General features: G+C 44.4%; 1 long non-coding RNA gene across 2 annotated transcripts; it reads left to right on the forward strand.

Moving 5' to 3' along the window:
- Positions 1-1,329: 1,329 nt before the first annotated feature.
- On the forward strand, positions 1,330-9,458 carry LOC122159753. Of its 2 annotated transcripts, XR_006168613.1 has the most exons (7): positions 1,330-1,700; positions 1,788-2,042; positions 4,870-5,000; positions 6,224-6,295; positions 7,004-7,075; positions 8,661-8,897; positions 8,980-9,458. It is a non-coding gene; the product is annotated as an uncharacterized LOC122159753 (long non-coding RNA). The 2 variants fall into 2 exon arrangements; XR_006168612.1 differs by having other exon boundaries at positions 6,224-7,075.
- Positions 9,459-21,318: the final 11,860 nt, after the last annotated feature.

The following is a 21,318-nucleotide window of genomic DNA, read 5'->3' on the forward strand; positions in this document are numbered from 1 at the left end:
GAGTTGTTCACTTAACTCCAAAGGTCTTTACTCTCTCAGTTACAGGCCCTGACTGCCTATCTTCAGTTTGGGTATCTTTAAATTTAATCTGTCTATATTCCTTTTGCATAGCTCTTGGGCAAAAAAGTTTGGCTCTGTAAAACAATATTACCAAGCTGCTGCATGAGGAATGAGCCACACATAGAAGATATGTAAGTACATGCTTGTGAAAAAATCAACAAACACTTCCCTCATATGTGATGATACCTTTTCCATGTCTAGTGTTGTCTTAGCTTCATTTTCATTACTTCACACATAAAAACATAAGTTAAAGGATGTGCAGAATGTCACACAGCGAAGTAAAATTATTGGCTGATCTAAGAACTTCCACCCCAAGCAGAAGACTTACCTTCTAAACTTTGACTCTGTGTCAGAACCAATTACTTTAATGTAGATTTTTTAAAATATATATAGTAGCATCTTAAGGCTTTGTCAATATATTTAAACTTGTTCTACAATATATATAATAATTGTTTTTCAGGGCGGTCCAAAATACATGAAAGATTCTAAAGATGGAGGACTTTTCACTGATGGCAACTTTTAAAAAATAGAAGATAGATAGAAGTTAGATGATGGATAGATAGATAGAAGTTAGACAGATAGAAGTTAGATGATGGAGATAAAAGGCCATGAAATAGATATTAAGGCCATGAAGTAGGTGAAGTAGGTATTTTTACTCTAGCATTAGAGAAGACTTTTAGCTTCTAAATATGCAGAGGCACTATATCAACTCTAACAAACGTGTGCCGGTGATGCATCCAACAGCACTTAATTATCAGTTCTACAGGAAAATTAGGTGAGAAAATTACTTGTCTTTTTATATTTATTTTATTTATAAAAACCCAAAGATGATGACAATTCTCTCACTACAGCATGTTAGACATAGATGGCTTGCCTATCTTATTTTTCTCCCTTGGTGATGCAGATTGATAAATTCCTGCAGTGTGCTCAGTTTAATTTGTTACTCTTTTACAAATTCATATTGTGCAATTTTAAAGATAGCTGTCTTCAAAATTGGTAGACATTAAGCAGTTTCATTTTTTATGGTGTCGTAGATCAGAAATGTTTAGGATGGAAGTAAAGAAACCAATCAAACCAATCTGGTCCACTACCTTGACCTTCTTTGCAATGTGAGGTTCATAGTCATATGTTGATATTTGTATGTCCTTTTTGCTTTCCTCCTCTGTAAATTAATTGGGGCATTAAACAAAATCAAAACATGAAAATTTTTGCAGATGAACAGATGTCAGCTAAAAGATATTGAAAGCTGTTGTGCTGCCAAAAGTGGCTTGTTCCTAAAGGAACTTCAGAGGGGAAGACTTGTTCTATATGTTTTGTGTCTACAAATGTAACTTAACGGCAATGGAAGAAGTGTCTCAGCCTAGAAAATACCAAAGCAGGCAGGGGTGATTCCACACACAGTTTCCTTTTGTACTGAACTTGGTTTCTCTGTGCAGAGGGAGTGGGGAACAACTGAAGTAGCCATTGCTGATGAAAGAAATGTTTGCCAAATACTGTCCTATGCTCAAATAAGGTATCTGAGAGAGCAACAACAGCTACGGTGGTGTGTGTTTCATTTCCCTCACCCTGGGGCATCCCAGGCATAACAATGCTCCACGGAGAAGAAAAGAAAAAAGGAAAGAGAGAAGGAAGGCTAAAAAGTAAGAGAAATTAGTCTTTGAATGTGAAGATGAAAAAATAAATTATCAGGAACTAAACTTGTTTTAATTTTCTCACTGGTACTGCAGGGTTCTGGCATGCATCTGTCAACATGGCTGACGTAGCTACACAGGAATATCGTGATGGGAAAAGTCTTGGGTAGAAAAATCTTACTGTATACATACGATGAAAGAGAAGGGAAAGGCAGTGTTGGAAGAGGACAACCTGTTCCCAGCAGTCAGCAAAGTCTCCAATCATTTTACAGCAGTGGCAGCTGCCTCTTTCTCAGCAGTGAGGCGGGAGTGCCCCTGGGAGCCTGGCATTTCAAGGAGAACAGATCACAGGTGATGTCCTTTTGAGGTCAGATTTGGTTGTCCCTCATGTAAAATACGAACAGTAACGGATAAGCAGGAGTATGGCATTCACAGGGAGGAAGCTGAAGTAGTTGGTACATCAATTAGAAGGAACATGTCAATTTGTGCTTGATTTCCATCAGGTGCCAACCCATTAAGAGAATATCTGGTGAATTAAGACTGGAAAAGGTGAGAAAGAGGGAGAGGGGAAAATTTGGCTGGGGAGGAAGCAGAAGGAAAGCAAGCATAGCCTGCCACAGCGGCCTCCTTCCCATCAGTCTTCTAGGCAGTTGGGCAGGCTTTCTCATGTGCCAGGCTGCTGTTCCTTGTGGGGACATCTGGTATCCCATCCAGCAGTAGGGTCCTTTCCATCCAGACTCCTTCCTCTGGCTCAGGGACATACCAGGCCACATGCAACACACTGAGAATTTAGTAAGTGCTCTGTATAGCACTGGTGCAGGTGGGCAAGGCAATGGCATGGGAACACCAGTGCACACATCTGCTTCTGCTATAGCAGTAAGCTGCTGCTTCACATGGCACATTCCAGTATGTGGAGAAGATCATGGATGGAAAGGGGCTGGTGCATAGTGAGCAGCCAAGAAAGGCAGGTGTGAGACAGATAATTCCAGGTGCAGGTATGTTCATTTTCTTCTGTTTTTTTTTCTTGATAATCTGATAATAAACATGCAATCAGGGATGTAGGTAGCTGCTGGATTTGGTACTGGCACTAGGGCTGGCACGTCCAGCCGATTTTCCTATTGTCTAGGAGTGTGCATGCCATTACAGCCAAGGAAATCATGCTTTCTTGGGACTCAGTTTGAACACTGTCTAATAAAAGGCCTGATGAAGAGAAATTTCTGCAAGATTTATTTTCTCCTGGGAAATTAACCACTGTATACCACAGCACACATGGCATATGGCTGCCTGTCCATGGGAGCACTGCATCCAACTTCTGATTCAGCAAAATATTGGAAGTGGTGTTATGATAAATTGGACTTAAACAGAGGTATTAAGTTTGATATGGGCTTAACCAGTCATTTTTGCGTAGATGAATGTAAAACATGAAGATTTATATTGTGACTCAGAGCTAGATTTTTCTCATGCAAGCAATGGATTAAAAGTGAACAGCTACTGAGTCTGATTGCCAGACTAATTCAGTTTATTTTCTGTGTGTATTATGCTGTCTCTTCGCCTTCTGAATATTATATGAAAATAAGAAAATGGAGGCGTAGAATAGAATTATGGAATGGCTTGGGGACCTTGAAGTCCATCTGGTTCCAGCCCCCTTGCTATGGACAGGGTTGCCTCCCACTACATCATGCTCAGGGCTTCATCCAACCTTGCCTTGAACTCATCCAGGGATGGAGCATCCATAGCTTCTCAGAGCAACCTGTTCCAGTACCTCACCACCCTTAAACAATTTCTCTTTACTGTCTAACCCAAATTCCCCTCTTTCATTATAAACCCGTTTCCCCTTGTCCTATCATTATCAGACAATGTAAAAAGTTGGTCCCCTTCCTGATTATAAGCTCCCCTTGAGTAATAGAAGGCCACAAGGAGGTCTCCCCAAAGTCTTCTCCAGTTTGAGTAAGTCCAACTTCCCCAGCCTGTCTTCACAGGAGAGGTGCTCCAGCTCTCTGATCATCTCAGCGGGCATCCTCTGGACCTGCTCCAACAGCTCCAAGCCTTTCTGTGCTGAGAGCCCCAGGTTTGGATGCAGTACTGCAGATGGGACATCATAAAGGCAGAACAGAGGGGGACAATCACCTCCCTCACCCTGCGAGCCACCCTCTGTTGATGCAGCCCAGGATACTGTTGGCCTTCTGGGCTAAAAGCACACACTGCTGGCTCATCCCCAGGTTTTCATCACCAGGAGCCTGAGGTCCTTCTCAGCAGGGCTGCTCTCAAGGAGTTCTCCCAGTCTGCATTCGTATCTGGGATTGCCCTGGTCCAAGTGCAACACCATGCACTTGGCCTTGTAGTACATCATAAAATATCATACAATCCGCATAGTGCAAAGTATTCTGTCTATATTCTGTCTATTTTATTTATTATTGCTGTTATTATTTTATTCTGCTCTGTTCACTGGAGACAATAGCCATACTCTTTGCAGTGGACAGTTAAGGGTTGTCAAATAATAGGATGGACTTCTTTTCATGTCTGATCATTTACAGATTTGTTTATGTTCTAATGTTCAAGTGTTCCTGCCTGATATATCTTGTCTAGGAAAGAAAATACTCACACCAGCCACCACCACATTAGTGTAAGTTCTTTTCTCAAGTTAATGATATGTTGTAACAGAAAACCTAGGGCAAGATTTAAGCTTCTACTAAACTGGGTGGTTTTACATGATTTGAAAAAATCATTTAAAGCTGAACAAAACAAACCTGAAGTGATATGTAATTTTTCTAAATAATGGTGCTGTTTTGTTGGGTGTTGTTCTCAGACTCCATGTTTCTTCTGGAGGTTCGTAAATTGGTATGCAAATACCCAGTCCCCTTTTGTATTAACCTCATTAAGGTCAATAAGCATTTCACTTTAAACAGTAATGCTCCAAGATGGGGGAGTTCAAAATCTGGTTTGCTTATTTCTTTCAGAATTTGAGGATCCCTATTAACTTGTGAAGAAGCAGAATGTAAATCCATCTTACCAGTAGCTGTTGCACTCTATGAGGTAGTGCAGTTAGCGTTCATTTATATTCTCTCTTAATTTTGCACCAAGTTCAAATGCAGTCTCCTAAATTCACATACTCATGCTAGCTTCCAGTATTTACAATAATTTTCTTTTTTTCTAAGGATTTCTTTTTTCTTTTGCACAGAAAACTTTGCAGAGACACATCAGTGAACGTGAGGGACAAAGTGCTGAGGCCCTGCTCCCTGTGGGGTGGGCCATCACCAACCTCTTCTTTGGTACTGAACAAAAAGGAAGAATCGCAGGATGAGAATTTTGGTAAGATGGAGAGCAGACCTCTGGAAGGGTTCATTCTGGTCTTACTCATAAGTGGACCTTTTCTGTCACCCATTTATAAGTGTTTTGAGTCATTAATGCCATATTTTGTTTCTGTAATTATAGTCTGAGTGTTGGTGGAAACCCTTCAAATACCAAGATCGTCTTGCTGGGAGAGGCAGAGTGGTGCATTTGTTTTTGCTAAATTAGCATTCAAAATCGCCAGATTTGATGGGAATTCCTTCTCTGATGTTAAAGCGTATTGAAGCTTCATGTAGTTTTGGTGGCTCTCCAGAAAAGTTTTCAGTTTGTTTCTTGATATGTTCCAGTTAGGTTTGCAGTAAGCTGGTGGTGGTAGATCTTTTAATATACATGCTGAAAGGAAGACCAAAGGATTGTAATGCTAGAATTGAAACAGAAAATTAAGGTTTGTGCAAGGTTTGAAAATTGGAAATATATGTCTGCTTCCATGGCCTGCTAGGTAGAGCAGAAACAAAGCCAGGGCAGATTTCTGGATTTCATTGCTGGCTTTGTTGTTGGCTGCAGTGAGACTTTATTTGTGCTCCCACTTCCTGTTTTTAAGATGAGGTGTATACTTGCTAAAAAGGGTGAAAAACAGTGGCTCTGCAAGAGCTTTGTCTGATAGGCAGAAAAATACAGTGATATCTTCTGTCACTCAGCAAGCTGTAACTAGCCTTTAAAAGTAACTCAGTTGAAGTGGTAAATGCCCATATTAAAGAAATAAACAAGTCTTAAGCAAACTTTTAACAACAGCCTTTAAACATTTTGGGACCCATCCCACCACTCGGTCTTAATTCAGAATTCTTTTTCTTGCTGTTTGAGAAAGAGTTTAACCATCAAAACTTGAGGGAAAAACCTTCAATATGTTTGTTAGCTTCTCTAAAGTAAGTATCAACTTTTCACCTTTATGTGGCATATGATATGTTGATGCTTCTTCATTGCAAGGAAAGTTGGCTATGTGCAGACAGAACTTTATTTCATGTTTGTGACAAAATCTGAACATGAATTACATGACAGGAAAATGGAGTTAAAATTTTGGGGGCTTCTTCTTAAATTTAAGGGGCGTCTACAGAAGGAATAATCTTCCAAAGAACAGGGGAATGTTGCCTAGGACAACATTAATGAATTACCAAAAAGAAAAATATGATTTTGCGTATGATGTTTCAGAAAATAATTCGTTGTATGGGACTTTCTCCAATTTGTAGTCGCTGGGAAAACTTTCTCTGGAGTCAATTGACGATTGACTAGCACCATGGAATGGATTTTTTTGACAGGAAGTAAGTGTCAAATGCTGGCATTTTGCAATTGTTCACTTTCCCAGCTGCAAATGACATTGCAAGACTAGAAGATCTAAGCCCTGTGAATCTGAACAAGTGTAACCATAATGCCTCACTGGGGCTGTTTGGCTCTGGCTTAAGGTAAGGTTTGCACTGACATGATACAGGGGATTTAAACCTCAGATAAAAATAAGCTGTGTGTGCACACTGCTGGATCAGTTCAAAGGTCCATCTCTCCTCTCTGGAAGTGGCATACATGCCAGGTGACATACAAGGGCCCCCTACATTACAGGAATATGCTTGGCAGCCCCATCAGATGGATTTTACCTGAGTTGTTCCAGGCCATCTTTCATCTCCCCAGCTTTTTCTCACAGTGCATTATCACCATTTCCACAATTATCACAGTTATTGTCCTTCTGCAAGTGAACAGTGAAGCAGTTGAGTTTGTGAGACAGTGTTAAATATAACAATATTTTTTTCTTGCACTAATCTCATACCTGCTTCTTTTCTATTTTCTGTCACACTCTTATTGATGCAGCTGTAGCAATATGGTGATCACAAATTTCAGGAGTGTCAGAGAGAAATTTTCATGTGCAATTACATACACTTCTTTTATTTCCACATATTGGCAGGAAAAAAAAATGTATATTCCTATTATTAGCAGCTGATTACAGTTTCCTTATTCTTTTACTGCTAAAATAATTGCAGAGTTGGAAGAGCTGCATCTCTGTCTTGAAGAGAAAAAACAAGCTTTGGAAATGATGCTTTGTGCCTGTGCAGGTGAGTTTGCTCTTTTGCAAGGTTTATTTTTCAGATCACAGGAAAGGGATTTGAGTGCTAGAATTGTCTGATTCCATGAGAACATCTTCATTTGAAAGGATATCAAGGGCTGCCTGTTAATCCACAGGCTAAAACTTAAGTAAGCAGAGGCTAATGTCTCTTTACTGGTTTAATTAACAACAATTACTTGTCTAAAGATAAGGTATTTCCAGTTAAAAGCCATTCCCTTCAACTCCAGATCAGCTGAGAATAGTTCAAATTAGTTTTAGGGTAGGGTCAAAGACCAGAATTTTAGGGGTTTGAAGTTTTTTAACTGAGCGGATCAACACATATCTGCCAAGGCAGAATCCACATCTCCTTGCAAAGAGGCAGGCCGGCATTTCCATCTGCATGAGAGAGGATTGTTTGGGGGTTTTAAACAAACGACTTAATGGAGTGCCACCGAGGCACACACCGGTCCGCTGGGTATCTGGAGTCTGATCAGCCTCTGTAGTTCATTTCAGTGTCATCGGCAGGGGCATGGAGCTGGAGCAAGCCAAACTTAGCATGTTACGGACCTGTACAAGATTTAGAAAACAAGTGGAAATGTGTAGGAAAAAGAACAGAAAACAGAATGAAACCAAGAGCATTTTTGTGCTCTTCTGCTGTGAGCTTTCTGCTCGGCAGGAGCACAGTCCTTCGGCTGAAGCTGGAGCTGGTGGTGCTTATGGGTCTGCCTTGCACAGCTTCTGGAAATCACTGGTGGGTAGAAGGTGAAGGACTCACTTCATAAAAGTGAACATATTCCACCTGGTTGGAATTTTCTTTGCTGCAACCACGAGACGGATCCCACAGAGAGCGGGCAGTCCACCCTGGCTGATCTGTGGGGTGAATTTGTGACACATGGCTTTTGACTTGTGCCCTTGTGCCTTTTCCTGAACACATTTTTTTACAATGTAGAAGCTTAAAAAAAAAAAGGCACAACAGAAGTTTCTTTGTCTTTTTCTACCTCAGGCTGGAAAAACACTTAAATGTCTGTACCTCTTTTTTCCCAGCTGCATTGGGCAAAGCCACCCCCATATGCCCACAAGTGAAAAGGCACAATGCAGTTCTGTGGCCACCTTCTCCTATCACCAGCAGCCCAGAGTTACCTCAGGTTGAATTCAGTCCCTCAGTGCAAATTGCAGGGGTTGTGCCAGGGGTGCTGGAAGGGCTGTGACCCAGATTTATGCACAGAAGTGAATTTGCAACATGAGTGGGCAAGGGGACTCCAACATGTGTGTGGTAGAAGGAGAGGAACCTCCTTCCCTTCTTACTCCTATTGAGTTTGACTGTGGTCTAATGCTGTTCAGCAAAGGCCAGGCACTGGGCAGGGAAGCAGCGGCTGAATACTCTAACAAGTGGCTTGTTAGTGAGGAATGTCCTGCAGTAAGTATGGAGCAGCCTTGTCACTTCTCAGCCAACTCTCTGAGGACATTGAGGAAGGAGGACAAAATGAGTGCAGCCCTCCTGGGCCTCCCCTTAAGAGTTTAAAAGCAAAATATTGATTTTGAGTTACCCTGCTTCAACTCAGCTTCACTCTCCTGATATTTTTATTCCCTTGTAGATTTCTGACTCCATTTGTTTTTTAAAGAAATCGCTGGTGAAGTCGTGGTGTGTCCATGTAACATTCCTGCGCCTAAAAATATGGTCAATTGACACCTTGAAGGTTTCCAGGCAACTCTAACCATTTGTGACATCTTTAGCTGCATCTCCAGTATGTTCAAAACAGATGAAGTGAATGAATTGATTTTAGCTGTATAAAACCCTTGACGAAAATCTCTTTGTGGCCATCAAAGCCACAGTAAGTAAGTCTCTTGATGATTTGTGGAGTATTTGCTTATGCCATGAATTTGATCCTTCCCACCTCTCCGCTTGTTTTTCAGCAAGCTTTGCTGTGGGCTCCCCGCTCCTGAAAGCACTGCAGCTTCCTTCCCCTGGGCCAGGGCACAAGCCAGAGAGAAATGATGCTGTGCCTTGCCTACCGCTGTAGCATCACCAGCTCAGACCTGAAACTGTGCGTATACCATAAGATACCATCACAACAGCAGAAAATAAGCATTTCACTAGTTGTTTTTAATCACTGTGACACCCAGTTTGCTGCATAAAATCAGGATTGCAAAAGTTGAAGTCAAAATGGTTCTTTGATGGGCTTAAGGAGACAGCTAAAACAACAAAACCTTTCCCTCTCTCCCCAGAAAACATTTGGACATTCACATGTAGTGAGATGTGCAATAGGCTACGAATAAATTAAGTGCAGAATCTCAGCTCCTTTAATGAAATAATCTGCTAAACTGATGTTTGTATGTAGTTCAAAGAAAATCCTTTTGAAGACATATGGCCTTTTCATTGTGTTCCATTTTGGCTCGAGTTTCATAGTACTAATAAAATAAACTGCTGATGAACCTGATTACTTTGGTTTTTTTCAAGGTTCCTCTGAGTATTTCTAACCTTAAAGATTCAGGCTTGTCCAAGCACAGAACTTGGTGTCTCGGTTTTTTCCCCTTGACAAAAAATGGAGGACTGAAGCAGAGGTGGGATTATGCTGAATGCACCACTGATAGGGCTGAAGTGCTGATCATACCATATTGCAGAAATGTAAGTTATTCTTGGCTGATCTGGGAAAGACTCACTGAACCCAAGCGAAACAGCAAATGATTTTGCTGGAAGCAAGGGAAGAGTAAGCTAAGTGTGAGCAGCAAAGTCTGGTTTGGCTAAGTCTTTGACACACATGAAGAGCTGTGCCCACACCTGGTGCCCTAGCCTGACTAAACTGGTAATAACCACCTGATACCTGTAATCTGGCTTGTCTGCATGCAAGTCATGAGATTCTTTCAGTCACTACAGTGTCTAGCCCAGTGTTTCTCATTGAACAAGAGCATTTTTTGAAAAGAAAAAAAAAAAAAAAAAAAAAAAAGCATCAAATCTGAAGATAAAGTGACAAAAAGACAAGTAAGCTGATCTTCTAATAAGCTGCATGGATGGATTGCTACTTTAGGCAGAAACTGGTCAGCGTCATTTTCTTTGGGGACTTTGTTTTTTGGGGAAAAGCAAACAGAACAGCCAAACTCCTTCCCAACTCTAATTTCCTTATTGAGGAACATGAAGTTGGTTCTTATTTAGCAAATTAAATATGGGACCCATTTCTTTCAGTGCTGCCTCATTTATTTGCCACATGCAAGCATGGTAATATATATGTAGAAACATTCTGCTCAATTGCAAATCACTGTGGAAGCTGAGGGAGATAAATACTCAGCCCCTCCAAGACTTCTGTTGTCTAAAAACAGCAGTACAGAATAGTAAGGTGGGTAGAGTACTTGTTTTCCCTAGAAGTCCATCTTTTATATCTTTTGAATGACCTGACTGTAAAGCTAAGAACATAATCTATAGAAACTGAAACACACATGTTATATAGGCAGTGATGCCAACATGAAAAGCCACCTTCTTTTCCTTGCACGTGTTGCTGACACTGCTTAAATGACTACAATCATTTAAGGCCAGATTGGATGAAGACTGGAAGCGTGATACAGTGGGTGACAGCAGCCCATGGCAGTGGGTTGGAACGAGATGGTTTTTATGGATACTCCCAACTCCAAGACGTTGTATGTTTTTACGGTCCTGAGTGCATAGACATGGATGCATGACCTTGGTGCACAACAGCCCACTGCTGAGGGACAGATAACTGAACGAACCTTCTTTTGTGCACTGGGAACAGGAAGAACAGCAGCTGCACGTGGATGCAGCATCTGATTTATCCTGCATTGCAGATGGGAGACCTGATTCCCACAGCGTGGTGGCACTGCGTCAGGACAGAGAAGACCTGGCACTGATTTTAGTGAGAGGGAGAGCAAAATGTGACATGGTGGCAGCGGAGGTACAGTGCTGCTGCAGTTGAGGCACAGAGTGCAGCAGCATCCCTGAAGGCCAGTGGGCTCCTCCTGCCCTGTTGCCCACAGGACAAAGAGATGCAGCATTCTGCCCTTCCTTCCTATCTGTTTCCTGCAGGGCTGCTTCAGCTAGCAGAAAAAAATCATCATCTGATTGCCTCAGCTTACACAGCACAAGCTTGTTTTAAAAAAGCTGTGATCATGTCAGCAAGCACGGCCTGTCACGTTCCCACCAGCCTCCTGCCAAAACCAAAGCACACCCCATGCTGACTGCCCACAGAGGTAACCCAGAGGAGGTGTGGCCTGGGGTCCAGCCTGCCCAGCTCCCTCACAACCTGAGCTGGCAAGTCTGGGGCTGCTATGGGGATGTGGCCAAGAAACAGCCACCTCAGCCCAACACAATGGGGCTGGCAGGGCTTGGGAGCAAATCTGGAGTGCTGCTGGGGCTGTTGAAGGGCTGCTTTCAAACTGTGACAACTGACTTTGGAGCTTTTCTCTCTTTGAGCAAGCTGAAGGCAGCCCAGGCACATTTGCTACTTTCTGCCCTTTGAGCTGATATCAGGAAAGGGGGAAGATGGATGGGGTCAGGGAGCACGTGTCCACAGGAGATTTCCTCCCTGTATCCCCCCGTGAGGAGAACTGAGGTTCCCGTGAGGGTGAGGAGGAGGCCAAAGAGCGGCTGCTTCTCCTCGTCACTGGATTTCTAGCAGGAAATCTGTTGGGACATTCTCAGCGCAGCTTTTATCTCTGACTCCCTCCCCACTGAGAGCAAATGATGAGGCCACAAACCCTCCTGCACAGTGCTTCAGTGGTCTGCCAGTGTTTTTCGTCCTGTGGGCAGGCTCCTGGGACATCTCTCCCACCAGCCACTGAGTCTTTCCGTCAGACCTGGTCCAGCCATGCCCTACTCAGCCTGAGCAGCCCACAGATCAGCCCAAACTAGGGCAAAAAGCAGGTTGAGGAGGGCACACCCATGGTAAGAACCAGGTTTAATGAAGTCACAGCAAAACTCTCGGCTAACTCGCCCTACCTATGAAGATACACATTTCCGCAGGCTGTGAAATGTGTAATGTGAAAAAATGGTTGACAAAGTAATTTCAGCTCTGGCTGTGGTTTTCCTAGTCAGACACGAACATGGTCAGTAGCCCAACCCTTTGCTCCCCAGACGTGACAGCTGCTCAAAAGCTTTCTTTATTCTGAAAAGAAAAAAAATATTCCAAGCCTTCAATTTAAATACACAGAAATCCAGGTATGAGAAGTGTTAATTTGAATTTACACATAAGATATCATAACCTGTAGGGGATAAGGAGAAGATCAGAAAATAAAACCTGTATTTGCTTTTCCTGAATAAATTATATGATCAAGTTAAAAAAAAAAAAAAAGAAGAAAAAAAAAAGAAAAAGCTCTATTCCAAGTGCAATCACTTTTTCTGAAAACATAGCCTGCATAGACATGAATGAGGTGTTTAGTAAGCTCTGTCCATACTCTAGTGCGAAGAAGGAAAAAAATCACTTTGGTAGCTGAGCCAAGTGAGATAGCCAAACTCAACCTGAGAATGTTTCTGCAGATATCCACTGGGATGTAACACGCCCAGTTTTCAGTATGATGCATGTTCAATTGCAAAGCATCAGCATCTGCAGCAGAAGCCTCTTGGTAGAGCTGGTGAAAGCAGAGCAGAGCTATAACAGGAAATGGCAAATGGGTGGCTGCTTGGGTCCTGTAGCACAGCTTGCGGCCTTCAGCTAGGCTGTGTCTGATGTGGATGCCAACAAAGATGGGCTGCTCCAGCCCAGAACCATTTCAGTAGACCCCACCTGAATCTGAACTTACAAGCGGAAGCCCTGCCACATCTCTGCTGGCTTCACGTGAGCCATGGCAAGGAGAGCTGCTCCCATGGCTGCTGAGAGATGGTGATGGGGGTGGGGAGAAAACCTGTCATCATTTTTTTTGTGCAGTCACTAGTTTATTTTCTTGTGAATGATAGTAACAGTTCAGCCTACAAAGCTGATGTAGTTGTGAAACTTTTTTTCAGCTGTCACTGTTCAAAATGCCCCTGCATGGATATTTTAAAGCAGTCTGCTTTAACAGCGGTGTGACTATACCTAATGCCCTTACATAATTATTTCTTTAACTTGTTTTTTCAATAGTTTTATTACTCTGAAGATTATTTTAAAGCTTGTTGTTGCAATCATTGTTTCCACTTCTCATCTTTGTAACTGTTCTCAAGATTTATAAAGTCAGAATTTCCCAAAGCAAGATGCTTCTGCAAGTCATCTATTCAGTCAGGATGTAACAGATGCCTCCTGTCACTAGCTGAATGAATAGACAGGGCAAACTTCAGCTGAATGTCAATGCCCAGATTCCACATATTTTCAGAGGAATAAGAAGCTTCTGGCAAATTCATATCCACTTGGGATGAATGGATGGGTAACATAGGTGCAATATAAGGACTATTCTGGCACAGCCATCACTCAGAGTTCAGGCACACATGCCTACTACTGGTGTTTGCAAGATGTTTGCAAGACTGTGGCCTTAGAAAGGCTGTAGCAGACTGTGTGGGTTCATGAGTTACCTTGCTCTTCTCTCGCATGTCTTGGCCTCTGCAGTACAGACATGAGAACCTGGGATCTGGGCTGAGGGTGTGTAGTTTAAGAGGGTTCTGACTATTAGGAAGATCCCATCAACGGCTGGGATGGACCAACTGAAGTTTTGCTGGCCACCACTGGGAATAGGAGTGAAGAAAAGGGCATGGCCCAAAGCAAAACCCAGCTAACGTGCAAACGAGCCCACCATTCTATATCTTGGTTCTATCAAATGCCACCAGGTATCACATTGATGAGAAAGGCAGAGAAGGCAGCTGGGCTCAACCTGCCACTGCCTGTTGGGATTCTGAATTGGAAAATTTCTTACTCTTGTTTTATGCAAGTAAGCATAGAGGAAGGAAGGCAGCCAAGAGCTGGTTGAGAGATGTAAGTGCTTCTGCAGTAGGTGTTTGAGGTCAGATCTGCAGAAGGAACCGGCCTGAGCTGCATGAAGTCCCTGCTTGCTGCCCTGCTCAGCGCACCACTGCTGCCCCAGCCTCTGCCATGCAGACAGCCATGTGCAGCCAGTGTCAAGGTGCAGAGCTCTGGGGAAAATTGCCACCTGATGAGCTTACAAGGTCCCTTCCAACCTGGGGTGTTCTGTGATACCCATGAGCTGTAGATTTCATGGCCTGGTTTCATCAATGTCTGGTAGAAACACAGCTGAGACCTTTTGCTTCTTCATGCAGCAGCTTTCTGTACCTGGCACACCGTACTTGGACCTCTCTCCTTTATGTGCTTTGTATTCTTCATCCAAGCTAGGCATATCACTTTGACTCCTTCCTCCCATGGGATGGGATTTTATTGGCTTGCAGATTGCATTTGCTCTTACACAGATTTCTTGCATACAAATCAAGAAGTTGAGAGGAAGACAATGTAATGAATATGCTAAGCATGGAAAAGTGGTATATTGTTATGGTTACACTACAGTGTATTTAAGGCAGAAAAGTGAATATAAATACCCAAAAAACAGCAGTTCTGCATCAAAACATAGGAAGAAGAATGGGAGCTTGGAGAATTGAAAATTCTACTGAAAAGAAATGATTGTCTTGCCCTGAATTCCAGTTTTGCCTGACTAGGAATTTTGGCCACTGTGTGTGTGAGCATGCTGTGTATTTGTGTGCATGTGAGTGTGTGTGCATACATTGTAAACATATATATATACATGTCAATCTGTGAAAATGCATAATTTCTTGGCTCTCATCCTAACCTTTGTGCAACTGGGTGCCGGGATCTGGATATTCAGTGTGCTTAGCAGCACTTTTTAATGAAGAGGTGTTTTCTCCCTTGGAGCTGTCATTCTCTGCCACATCACAGACTCTTTCAGACAGAAAAATAATTGGCCACTTTCTTAGAGCGTGGAATCGGAGAGCCCCAGGGACTGACGGAGTGCTCAGCGAACCGGGACGGTGCCTTGCTGTGGCGCCCACTAGTGACTCCTGCCTTGCTGTGGATGCTCCCTGTGGAGGACCTGCACTCAGGGGCTTGCCATCCGCCCAGCACCTGAATCGGGGCTGGTAGACGGTGCCATGAAATGTGACAGGCGAGATTCAAATCCCTAGAAGGAGAAAGATGAAAAGAAACGGACAATTATTTCCAGAACTGATCAGCTACTAAATGGAAATTCAGTTCGTCTTATCCTTTTTTTTTCTCTCTCTCTGTAAAATGCACATACTCGTTGTCCAGGGATAGTCTTCTGTGTTTGCAGAAGGCTTTTTGTGTTATTTTGCTGTAAAGATGGGATTTTGGCGGTGCTTATTCTACTTGGGGGCTCATAACATCCACTCTTCTTCTTCATCAACTACTTCCCACAGTTGTTAATTGTGAGTAAATAGGCAATGCAGTAAAATTTACCCTTAGCAACTCCCACCTACTGCACCACAGGCAGAAAAGTGGTGAAATGCACGGTCAGGCTGCCTGTGTGCCATCCTTGAGCTCCAGGTGGACTTTCAGAGTACTTTCCTGACAAAAGCATGCCCCTGCCTAACAGCAAAAAAAAAATGCACAAATACAACAAAGCTCACCCTGCCTAGCAAAGTCCAGCTCTGCTACCTGAACATCAGTTCTTGCTGCCCCGACCATTCTTGGTATGACAGTGGTGTCCCACTCCTGCTCCCAAGGGCTGGCAGACGAAAGAAGGGCATCTGCCTGAGGCACTGAAAGCTCCTTCTCTTTATACTCACTCCATACTGATTGAAGGAAAAGCACAACCTTCACTTCAGTACCTGGTCCCACGTCACCAAGAGTACGTGTGTAGGAAGACAGCAGCCACCACCCCCTGGGATGGAGAGATTGCAGCCCTCAGACCTTTAACATCAGGCCAGGACTCTGTTTTACTCACCTGGTCGATGCACAGCTTGCCAGCCCTGTTTCAGGATGCATATAAGGGTAACTGGAAGGTGGGATTTTATCTTGAGTAGGCTCAATAAGGTGTAAAGTAGGCAGAAATGTTGCCATGATAATATTATGTCACTGTAACCCCACCACCCTATGACATCAGGGTCTGATTACTCCTATCAGGCCACCAGCTGCTTTCTAATGGGTCTTAGTAAAGGAGGCTGTATTTTAATTCAGGCCAACACCTACCACAAAAGATCAGAAGACTTTCTTTTTTTCGACGTCCTTTTCATATTCATTACATCCATTCCTTTTCTGTCCCTTAATCCATAATAGCTCTGGACAGCAGGAGAACCAGTAGCTGCCTGAAACGTGACTGGTGGAGAAAGGAAAGAGTACAGACCAGAAAAAAAAAAAAAAAGGAAAAAAAAAAAGGAAGGGAGGAAGGAAGGAAGGAAGGATGTGCATTTGTGCATGGTTCAAAGTTCTGCCATGATGTTGCCCATTTATCTGCACTTATCTGCATAATTCAGCCTCTTTCAGGCTAAAATTTCCCCTCAGTAATGTGCTAGAATCAACACAACCATCCATGCTAAGAAGAAAGAGTGATGCTCATACTTCCTGGAGTTAATTGGAGAAAAAATGGTGTGCAGATGCTTTCACAGGGCCAGTAGCAAAATAGAGATTTGTTTTGTGATGAGGAGTGAGTTCGGTGTTTTCTTAGTGTGGGGTTGGGGGGGGGGGGAGGGGGAGGGGTTGGTTGTTTGTTTTGAAGGGTGGTGGGTGGCAACCTTTTGGATTTCACAGAACTATGGAATCATTTAAGTTTGGACAAGAGCTCGAAGACCATCCATTCCAACCGTGGACTCGCCCCCACCATGCCCACTGCCCACGTCCCTCAGTGCCGCATCCACACGGTTCTTCAACACCTCCAGGGACGGTGACTGCAGCACCTTCCTGGGCAGCCTGTGCCACTGCCTCACCGCTCTTTTGGAGAAGAAATATTTCCTAATATCCAACTTGAACAGAAAGCTAGTTACGCTTCCTCTTCGTGATGTAACTTCTTTCTTCTGTGTACGTACTGTGCCGCCCATAGCAGCTCTCTCACGGGTTTCTGACGGGCGCTGACTGCCCCAGCCAGCCCAACCCACGTTGCGCAGGACGCACCTCTTCCAGAGCGGCTTTCCGAGCCGGAATTCAGCTGGGGAAGAAAGTGCCCATTGACCCCCCTTTATCTCCTAACGACCCCGCTCCGCTCCGCCTTTGGTCTCGCTGTCCGCAGATGGGCCTTTTCGGAGCGCTACCTGCGGGCATCAGCTCGTTGTGAAGGCGCATAGCCCTGCGAGCCGGGTGCTTAGAAACGCTTAGGGGCACTTGAGGCCTCAATGCCGAACGCAGCCCCCCGCCGCGGGGGCTTCAAAGCACCGGCTCACACCCGGCCGGGCCGGAGCTCCCCCAGGCATGCCCGGGGCGGCTGCAGCCCGCAGAGCCCGGCGGCACGCTGCTGCTTCCGACGGGCGTTCTGTCGCCACCCACACGTCGGGGAGGCTGTTTAACAGTGGATCCACTCTAGGCCCGGCTGTGTCGGGGCCTTGGCGTGCTGAAAATGTAACTTTTTAAAGTGCTGGAACAAAAAGCAGAGCGTCTTTTAATGAGATTTGGGGCGCTGCTGTTTAAGCAGCTTAGTCGAGTCCAAGCTCTTTGAATACCATTCTTATTCTACGTTTCTGATCCAAAACCAAAAAATCAGCTGTTCAGTACTCTCTTTGATAGACGTGTAAATACAAATAAGCTCAAACAGAGCGGATCTACAGCCATTACAGCCACGTCGGGGATCCTGGCGTGTTCCCGTGCTTCCATCACATGCTGTCAGGCCGACAATTGGCACTGATCTATGAGCCAGTAAGCGACCGTGCTTTAAAACCAGGGGAAGGTGCTAGGCATCCCTCATTAGGCTTATCGGAGGGTGAAATACACGCGTTTAAGGAGAGCTGTTTGGAGATCCCTGTGCATGAATAATACGAAATATGAAATGCTGCTCGTGGTTATGTTTGGCTCCATGATCCTAATTTCAGTCTCTTCTTCTCCCTAGATTTCCATTTTGTCTCTATAGTTCAATTTCGAGAAAGAAATGTCACCTCAGAACTAAATCCAGCTGAGTACTTTTCCCATCTCCTTTCAGTAGCTTTCCCAAATATTTGTGAAAATGACAAAAGCACCTCCTTGCAAAGCATTACACTTTCTGAAACATGTTTTGTTTCTGTAGCCAGCAGAATGCCTTAGGCCCAGCAACAAAGAACAGTTACATGATCTTCAGTAGCAAAATTATCCATTGCCAAGAATGTGATTCAAGCTCAGTCTGTTGAACTTTGTCTGTGTTATACTGCCATACTTCACTGCTTAGGATCAGATCTGGATTAGCTGATTATTAGCTAATGATTAGCTAATTATGAACTAATAATTGCAGTTCCCTTTAATACAATATTGCTGCTGAAGATACAGAGTTTTTTAGCTATCATTTCTCCTATGAATTAGAAAAAGGACATGACTGCTAAGACTACTTGGAATACTGCTTAACTTTCAAATAGGGAGTTGTTTCTGTTATCTCCTGATTCAGTAACTCATGCCTGTTCTTCCTGTTCCAAACATCATGTCTGGAAAAGGGTGTTCTCCTCGCTTTCATTAATTAACCCCATGATAAGTATGGGGCTTATGCTTTTGTATACCTATGCACATTTTTTTAATGTTTAAGTCTATATTCTGCCTTTTTGAATTGGTTATGATACATAATAAATTGGCAGCTAAATGTAATTGGTTACCAAAGAGTAAAATTGCTAATAATTCAACACCATCCCCACTTAATATTAAACATAATAGTTCTTTGCTTTTATACACCTATTGACTTCCCCTATTTAAAGTACACATTTACATATTTCAACAGCAGCTCTCTGGCTTTTTACCCTTTGGGGTTTGATTTTTTACACCTCATAGTATGTTTGAAGCTGCACTTTTTGTAGCTTCAGGACTGTATACTCCCACGTCATAAACTAACATGGATTGGTGAGCTTTGCAGCTATAGGGCAACACTTCTCAACAGAAAAAGAAAGGGGAGGGAGTGGGGGGTGAGGAGGCATTTTCAATTAATTTAGTTTCCTAGCATTCCCATGAAGGAGGTGTCTCTTGTCTGCATGTGAGAGATTGAAACAGCCTGAGCACTGGAAGGATGGAGCAGGCTTCTTCATAAAAATGCTCACCGAGGTACAGCATCAGGCTGCAATGCCCCGAGCCTTTCCCAAGCGTACTGATGTGCCTCTGATTATTCTGCATGCTGTAAGCTCTCTGCAGCCTTGAAAAGTATGAAGATTTTAAAAAAAGAAAAGGAAGAAAAGCAAAGGAAGAAGCGCTCGTGCGTGAGTGACTGCACCTGAAAAGTCTCCAGTTTAGTGATTTCAAAAAGGGCTCTGAAGGACGGTGGAAGCGTGGCAAGCCTCATGACGGCATCTCAAAGTATCCTTCCTTTGCCCAGCCCCATACTCTGTGTGTAGTTGGAGATCAATGGGCGGGGGGAGGAGGTGGAGGGCAGGTTGGGTGGCTGAAGAAAATCTGTGAAATCCCATCCCAAAATTGCTGTAAAGGTGAAAGTATTGCAGCCCCTCGGGAGTTGGATGCTAGCAGATTGAGGAGGGCATCCAGAAACAGCAAGCTTTTTTTTTTTTTTTTTTTTTTTTCCCCACCAAAATGAGAGCAAGGAAAATCAAGTAAGGAAAATAAATACTTCACAGAAACGGTTCAAATGTAGCACTCAGGAAATGACCCCAGGACCTGGATATCCTGCAGAGACAAGAGCGTGGTGACAGGAGCACAGCATAGCAGTGCATTCTGCTAACCAGAATTCTTAAGCTGTCTGTGTAGAACTGCTGTGTGTGTATCCATACTCACATAGGTAAGGATAATGGATATATATGGCTACATGGGGTGATGTGTGAAGATATATATATGTGCACAGTAGCCTGATGGAATAGGTTATATGGATTTCAACTTCTTTTCTCCTCCTAGGCCCTTCCTGGCAGGGTGCTTCGGTTTAACAGTGTTAGTCCCCATGAATTTAAACCATTTGCTGAAGCTCTTTTCTGATCGCTGACCTCCAAGAAACAGGAAAGGACTCAATCCTATCCCAAAGGCAAAGGAGAAAATATTTCAGCACCACATCGTTCTGCCGTAACTGAGGCTGCGTTTTCCTTCAGAGTTGGACGTGCTCCTCGTTTGAATAAACCCAGGGAGTATATTTGAATAAAGTGCAACAAAACGAGATAATCTGTAACCCTTCAAAGACCTACACTTTCTTTCAACATTGTTTTTGTGGTTTGGGGGTTATTCTGATAGTTTTACGAACCTAATTCTCCTTTCCGTCTCACCAGCGTGCTGCTTCTGCAGCTCTATCTATCAGATAACACCTGCAGGGCTGCGGGACCCATTCGGAAATCTGTCCCACTCAAGTCCGAAAGATCCCGCAACTCTGCACGGCGGCGTTCCTCGGCGCGACCCCGGAGGGGCAGCGGGAACGGAACTGAATCGTAGTTGGGCGGGGGGCGATGCCCGACCCTCCGGGAGGCGAGATTTGAAGCAGGGGCGATGACAGGGACTGCGTCCCGAGAAATTGGTTGGCGGCTGGGACGGCAGCTTGAATCTGCGGGCGGAATCGCTGATTTTGAGCGGCGTGCGGGCTGTGTGACACAGCACCCAAATGATGGCTCGCGCTCTCCAAACCCGGCCAGGCGAAACGCTATGAAATCTGGCCCCGGGTTCTGTCCCTACGGCCACCGGGCCGAATAGGAGCTGCGGGACACGAGGCGGGAGTTGAGGCGAGATTGGTCCGAGATGAGCTTGAGATACATCGTTCCCTGCAGAGAACCGCAAGGAAACCGTAATTCGTTAGGAAAACTTCATGCCGAGCGCATTTCGATCCGGTCCATAAAGCTCTCAGTTTTGCAGGACGGCCACGGGTTTCCGATCCCTCCCCCGACCCGGTTCCCTGCTCGAGGGAAATCCGAGCGGCGTCGGGAGGTGTCTGCCCGGCTCTGCCTAATGCGAGGCCAGGGAAATTCTGGAAGAAAAAAATGCAGCAGCCTCGAACTGAACGGCACCTGCCCTGCAAGGCTTCTTCAAATCATGGCAGTCGTGTTGTAAAATTAATTCCCTCAAACACTACCCAGTAGCCTCGCAAAACCTCCTTCACCTCTGCCCCAGCCCCGGAGATGGACAGCCCGACGGAGCGGCCTCGGGAAGGGGAGAGGCAGCTGAGCCTCAGCGGAGCTTCGGCGGATCTCTCCCCATTCCACCTTTCCGTTCAGCCTCAGAGCGGGGCTGCCTGGCGGGCGCTGCCCCCCTGCCGGAGTTGTACGGGGAAGGGGCAGCAGCG

This window comes from Centrocercus urophasianus, unplaced genomic scaffold (assembly GCF_019232065.1).
Source record: "Centrocercus urophasianus isolate 14NV4802_14NV808 unplaced genomic scaffold, USGS_Curo_1.0 seq_16, whole genome shotgun sequence".
NCBI classification, from domain to species: Eukaryota; Metazoa; Chordata; class Aves; order Galliformes; family Phasianidae; genus Centrocercus; species Centrocercus urophasianus.